Source organism: Passer montanus, unplaced genomic scaffold (assembly GCF_014805655.1).
Source record: "Passer montanus isolate IOZ18808 unplaced genomic scaffold, ASM1480565v1 scaffold136, whole genome shotgun sequence".
In the NCBI taxonomy this organism is placed as follows: Eukaryota; Metazoa; Chordata; class Aves; order Passeriformes; family Passeridae; genus Passer; species Passer montanus.
Window position 1 is genome coordinate 57,184 of NW_024360497.1, and position 7,419 is coordinate 64,602.

Consider the following 7,419-nt stretch of genomic DNA (forward strand, 5'->3'; position numbering starts at 1 on the left):
CCAGGCTACTGTCTCATTTAATGGCATTTCTAACAAAGTTCCTGAAATGTTAATAGCAGAGAATGGTCCTGGGGCTCTTGCCCAGAGTGTCCAAGTCTTTCTAAGATGAAGTGGTCAACCAGTAGAGTTTGGAACATTTAGGAAAAATGACCTGTTTAAAATTAAAAACAAAGCATAACTATAATAAGGTTTTTTCCCAACCTAAGAATTTCTGTACAGTTTGGTTGTAAACAAAATTACTAGTCTTCTCACAGAAAAAACAAGGTTTGTTGTATTTTTTCCCATGCACTGCTCTGGCTGCTTGTCCCTTACCCCTCGGCTTCCAGTCAGCCACCGAGTCTGGTCTAATCACCTCCATGTTCCTCGTTCCCTCACCTTGTGATTGGGACTGAAGTATGTGCATAGGCTCATATTGGTGGATTTACCTACGGCTTTTCTCTCATCATTCGCCTGGGGAGCCAGGCTCTGGAAGGAGTACGCAGATATGCGATTTTTGTCTACTTGACTAACATGCCCCTTGCCCATGGCTGGTGCCCAGGCAGTGTGGGAGAAAGGATCCACCCCCCACACTTACAGTATTCACAGAGGGGGCAAAGGTGGCTAATGAGGGGTCTGGAGTAGCGAACAGCTGCACAAGCTGCGCGTCCAGCCCTGTGGCCAGACCCGGCGTACCACAGCAATGCCCTGGCCCATCGGCTGTCGACGCTCAGCTCCACAGGGCCGTTCGGGCGTCACTACGCACTTGGCTGGATTCACCTCTGGAGCTGACGGGAAGCTTCCAGTAACACACTTCCTAAAGAAGGTTTTCTTGTTTGTGGGATGGCTTGGACCCGAGGAGAGACCGGCTCTGCAGTGCTGAGACATAATGCCATCTTACCGCTAGTGTTCCTTCCTCTAAACCTGGCTCTGTACTCGCGCCAGGAAGTTCGTTCGCCTCAGGCGCCAGGGTTGCGGGCGGGAGTTTGTTTGTGTTACCTGCGCTGCGAGGGGTCGGAGGCATCGCGCGGAATTAACAACCGAAAAGGAAGTAAGCGAACGAAGTAAAAAAAGCCATGTCTTCCCACACCGGGAGTCGAACCCGGGCCGCCTGGGTGAAAACCAGGAATCCTAACCGCTAGACCATGTGGGACTACGGGTAGGCGCTTCTTGCCTGCGCTACCTAATCCCTGCATTGCTTCGTGCCTGCGCCGCCTCCGCCCGCGCTGTTGGTCAGGATCAGGGAGTGCAGTGGGGGGTGCAGGGCCACTCCTGCAGGTAATTAAAAGATGAGGTTCGAGGTTGACAAAACTGAAGAAGTAGGAATTCACTAATGGGAAGATGAACAAATGAAGTATGGCCTAAAAAAGGCACAGAAACTTCGTAACAGCCACTGACATGCTCTGAAACAAATAAGAGCAACCATAACAGCAGGCAGAACGACTGCACTACCCAGCTTTGATTCAGAATAACCTTATCAGACACTGGTACAAGGCAGGTAACAGGTGGCACACTGAAGTGGCTGGCTGTGGATGGGCAGGAAGAACTGACTATTGAGCATGTGGAGGAGTAATGCTGGATGTTGAAGAAACTTCAGAATCAATGCACCTAAACCATTTTAATCTTCCAAGATGTAACTGAATCCCTATATGTGGAAAATTCAGACCTAAATAGGAAAAGGAGAGAATTAGGACTATTGTAGTGAACAGAGTGTAAAACCAGTGGTGGTGACAGTAATGTATTTAGGAGGTCAGAGTTGTTACCAAGGCAGAAAACATCATTATGAAAAGTCTCAAATTACCCCCACACCAAATGAGTAAATGTCACATCAGCATATCATGTTCTTGCTACATTTATGTATCACAAAGATTTGATTTTTGGAGCAGCTGGTTGGAGAACATAAAAGAAGCAATTGGGTTTAATACTGAATTGTGTGAGGGGCTGTTAGAACAGTCATGCATAGCAGTGAGTATAATGTATTCAATCTGGTGACAATGAATGTCAACAAAGAAATTCCTATCTCAATTGGTTATTAAAAAATTAATAAACCTAAAGGATAACATGGTTGTAAGAAGCATGGAGATTCTAAAATTACTCAGAACACTTGCATCACCACAAAGAAAAAACTATGGCTACAAAACACCAAAAAAAAAGGTTATGGAAATATTAAAATAAAGATTAAAATGTGATGGTGGCATAGACCATGTCCATATGCCAGCAGAGAAAATCCTGAATAGGTTATAAACTATCAAATTAATCTGACAGTAACTACAGAAAGTAGATTTGAACAGATTCTGTTTCCTCACATGGATCCCAACTGCAGCCCACTGACCTGCATGAGGTTGCGAAAGACATGGACAAGGACTGGCTGACATCCAGACAGCCCAGCTTTTTTGGCACACAATGATCTTAGTCTGTCTCTGACATGAGGGGGACATTTATTCCAAAAGACTTGACAGTGGTGGTGGAGAGATTTGAGCTTCTTCTATGTATCAACCTGCCTGTCCTCGGTTTCTCTTCTAGTTTTAGAACAAGATGAATCTCTTTCTCCTTCCAGAAGGCCTAGTGATATGTCAATATGAGCAGCAGTGCAAGCAACTACACCCCTCCACTTTTGCTTGCTTAGGAATTGCATGTGAGGGAAGAACAAAGGTTTTCCTTTGTCAACCATCCCTGCGGATCGGAACCTGTGGGGGGCAGAACTTTGGCTTCATTTCAACTGGCCATGCTCATGCTGTTGATCTCACCTGTCTGTGAAGCTATTCTCAGGGCCCCAAGAGCACTTAGGCCAGCCTCACTTAGGGCTCACCCCAGCCCTGCTCAGGAGCCCCAGTGCATATCATCCCTGTGTGGCAGCAGCTCTCTCCACAGAGAGCAGCATGCAAAACTTTCCCAGGCATTTTCCTAGTGAAGGCTGTGTAAAGATCAGAGAAAAGAATGAGAAATAATTCTTATCTCCACTTGCTGCACCTGTTGTTGTGCACATGTGGAATGTGTTATGGAGATTTGTTTACCAAAAGGTGATTTCTTAACTGGACACTTGTTACTCTAGGACATGAAACAGAAAGATGCAGACACTGGATTTTTCAAGGCAAAAAAGAAGGAAGTTTAATTCTGACTCCAACATTTATAGATTTCCAAAAGTGACAGTGGATTGGAGGGTGAAAGTGCCACCTCTCCAATGACAGTGGACAAACCAACAGTCTATCAAATATCTCCTCCTCCATAAAAGAATGCAAAACAGTAAGTATTTACAGAAAAGTGCGTGAGAAATTTCATTACAAGAATGTAAACATCAGAAGGCTTAGAAGAACTCAAAAGAACAGGGCAACAGACACTGGTGATGGTCTTTTGATTGATTGACCACTTAGGCCAAAGCTATATGGGACTGTCTGGAAGGGGATGAGTTTCTTAATAAGTATAGTATAGGATAATATACTGTAATAAAGTGATTGATCAGCCTTCTGGAATCATGGAGTCAAAGATAATTATTACACGGCTGGGGGCCTGTGGCAACAGCCCTGGACCCTCAGTCCCTATCTGAGCTGTGTTGAGGTGTGCTCGTTTCCAGTACTCCTCACCAATGTGCCCATGCCCATGGCCATGCCCAGCCCTGAGTCTCTGACCCTGACCTGCAGCCTGCCTGCCTGACCTAACCTCAGCTTTGCCTTGTTACTAGAGACCTGTCATGGCTGGGTCTGTCCCTGGTCACCATCGCTGGCCTCATGCTGATCCCAGCCTGCAGGCTGACTTTCCAGCTTGATCTCCGATTTGCCTCATCCCTACGAGCTTCTCGGCAGTTGAGGCTACTCATGAGACAGCCCCACCATGGTGGGGCTGACCATGACCTCCTGCAGCTGTGCTATTCTGGGGGACTACCTGCAGGTTGCATGGGGTGGTCCCCTGAGACACTGCTCTGGTGTAATCCCAAGTGTTTTCTCTCTCCTCTAACAGCAGCTGTTCACAATGAGCAGCCTCAGAGGTACATGGACAGAGATGCACAAGTTCAAGCTGTCAGCACCCAGCCTGAGTGCACAGCACTCAAATTGAAATATAAGAACTGGTTGGTTGAGTTGATCTGCTTAGTAGTACATCTCCAAGTTGTTTAAAAAATTAACAAAGAACAGCCTTCAAAGGGGTTTGCCTAAAGATGAATACCTACATGCTGAGAGAAACCCAGCTTGCCTGTCACAGTCAGTGCAGCACAGGGGGATATTGAGCATTGCAATGCTGGCAAGAACAGGTTTGGAAACTTCACTTCCCTCTGCAGTTATGAGATAGAGCAAAGAATTTGCTGCTGTTCCCACTGAGTTCAGGAGGCTGGTTTTCAAACCCTTGACTGTAAGAGAAAGGATAACAGATAAAGAGTTATAGCCCACTTCTAGTGCTCATGATAGGATTTCTGTTTTCAGTATGTATGAGTAAGCAGGTGATGTGCAGGCAGAAGTCAAGAAAATACCTGAGAGCTAAAGGGATTGAATTTACAAAAATGAAATCTCTTTTATTTTATTGGAAGGATACAGTAAGAAATAACAACAGGCAAAAATTTCATTTGAGGACACCTATTGTAAGAGCCGTAATGAGAGATGCGGGACTCCAGGCGGCTCTTCCAAAACGCTATAAACAACAAAATGGAACAATTTTTTTGTGTTAGTTAAAAAGAACAGGAATAATGGGATGAAGCTCAGAAAACTTAGGCAAAACACCCTGGTGGGATTTCAGATAGGTGTCTGAATGGTCACCCCAGGCCAGAAAGAATTACCCCCAGAAATGCCTCTGCACTGGTCAGAAATGGTGAAAGGGATCTCACAGATCCCCATCTTTCTTTACATCTTGAGACCTGACTGTGGGACCTGCCTTCCAGGTTACTCATAGAAATGGGAATTCAATTAGTTTGGCAAGGCTTGTGAGAAAAAAAAAAAAAACCAAAAAAACATCGGAATGTAGGATTAACTTGAGGAGTTACAGATTTTGCCTGTGGCTAAACAATAAACTCAGTTCTTGCCAAATACCTAGAATATTACATTCTGTAGCAAAAATGTAAACCACAGCAAAGCCAGATGGGCCAAGCAGCACGTGCAGCCCAGTGGGAGAGTGAGCAGGGAAGTACAGGGAGCTGGCACAGCTCTGTCTCTACTGCTTGTGCTGCTGTTTGGGTGCACTAGCAGTACTAGCTCAGTCTTGTGTCATAAGCCCTGGCCACAGGTCTCTCAGCAATCGTCCTCTGTTCTGGGCAGGTGTGCCCCAGTTCAAGGTGGTGAAACAGTTTCATGTTTTCCAGACTATAACATCTCCTGTGGGGCAGAGAGCACTACAGTCCAGCTTGACCAGTAAATCCTTAGCAGAAATATATTTGAAAGCAGCAGAGTTTCCCAGAAATAGAGAAGTATGGGAGGCTGTGATACAGTAGAAGTCCTTTGGGAACCTGTAACTGATTTGGTGTCAGGAACCCTTATTTTGGGGAGTTTTCATCCCACAGGAATTTTAAAGTAAGGCAGCAAACCTCTGCTGGGTACTTTTTCCTGACCTTCACTGCTAGCAACCTCAGAGTTTGGCTCACAGAAAGTTACCTAGGAGCATGGACCTCCCTTCCTGAGTCTTGTGTAGCCTTTGGACAAGGACTACCCTGGACAGCAGAATCGATCTGGTTCACAAGGGACATCCAACCTCCACCTTCCTCCCTTGTTCTTCTGGCCCATTCTGGAGTGTGGCTGCTCTCCTCATTCTCATCCCAGTGCTTGCCAGACCATCCATCAGGCCAATACATGTTCCTAACTTTCAAAACACCTCTCACTTTTGATCTATGCCAGTTTAATGAGCTGATGGGGTTCATCCAAGCTCAGATGAACACCAGAATCAGGATGCAGAGCAACAAGAGAAGCAGGACTTGTTGGGCCCTTGGCTCAGTTCAGCCATTTCATCTACTGCACCCTTCCTTCCCATGCAAGGGCATGTTGACATTGTATCTAAAGCCCTTCCTCTTTTGGCAGCTCTCCTCTCAAAGGACACTGCTCTCCTTTGCTGCAGGGGAGATGTTACCCCCGGTTTATAATACCATGGCTTTGTCAGCAGCCAGGAAGCCACAGCAGCAGGGAAGATGGCAAAAACCTCCCCTGCATGTTTTTACTCACAATCTGTTTCAGAAAGTACGAGAGCAAACAAAGAGCATTTGCTGCTCCATCTGTTTCCGTGTCCCATGCTGGCACTGTTGGCTTACAGCCAGCTGCTGCATTGCTAAGCAGTAACGCGACAGCACTGCTGCTTACTCTGCAGGAGCAGAGCTAAAGGAGCTAAAGATGGTAAGGCAGAAAAAATTAGGACAGGACGATTTTTTAAAAGCCCCATTGCAAAACACCTGGCTAGTTATATAAATTTGCATCATGCCTGCTATGAAAAAAAACAAAACCAAACCACCAAACGACTACAACCTGCTGATTGGTGCTTAAAAACCTGTATTTTTACACATGGTTAAATATCTCCAACTATCCTTTTCCAAAGGACTGTCCTGGGCTATTTAATATCATCATCTTCACAAAAGAGACAGGATTAATGAAGAACAGGGAAGTTTTTTTCTTTTCCTCATACTTGCTAAGACCATTTGCCAGAGAGAACTCTCACAGCACACAATCCAAAGAACTTCAGCCAGCAATGCCTGCAACCAGGTCAGCATGGCTCCATACAATAAGGTCTTGGAGACACTGGATACAAGATGTCTGTGCTGAAATACCTGAGAATTCACCACATATGGTAAATTTCAGCCCAGCTCAAACCTCCAGCTCCCTGATATGGAGTTACAGACGTGTTGGTTGGGAGGGACCTTTGGTCAGCATTAGCCCAAACTCTTGCTTGAAATGAGACCAACACCAATACTAGATCAGGTAAACCATGGCTTTGCATAGCCAAACCTTGAAAATCTCCAAGGACAGAGATCTCATCACCTATCTGAATGAACTGTGCTCCCCAATCAGCCCAGCACTTTGTTGCAGCAAAGAGCTCCCCATGGTGAGCCCACATGTAAACACTTGTAGGAGTATCTGGGCAGTAGTTTGACCTATTTAAGACAGGGCTTTCACAGGATGTTTTCTGGTATTTTTGGCTCCCTCATCACAACAACACACTAAGCTGCTCCTGCTCCTGTCCCCCCTTCCAGCCATGGAGGCCTGGGGTGCTGGAGGCAGGAGAGGATGACAGATGAGCAGGAGACAAGGTGACAGCACGACAGCGCCATACACACCATGCAAGAGGAGCAGAGAGTTTGGTGTCAGTAAACAGGGCCAGCCAGGGTTGAGTGACTGCTGACCCAGTGAGTGGGCCTGGCACAAGCTTCAGTGGAGTACAGCTGAGGACCTGAGCTCAAATGCAGCACAAGTGTAGCACAGGGAGTCCCCTATGAAGCATCTCCCAACTCATCCTCCTACCATTGCTGGTGCCCTGGAAGGTGGA

General features: G+C 46.2%; 1 non-coding gene across 1 annotated transcript; it reads right to left on the reverse strand.

The window, feature by feature from the left end:
• Positions 1-1,057: 1,057 nt before the first annotated feature.
• TRNAE-UUC lies at positions 1,058-1,129 on the reverse strand. Its single transcript has one exon. It is a non-coding gene; the product is annotated as a tRNA-Glu (tRNA).
• Positions 1,130-7,419: the final 6,290 nt, after the last annotated feature.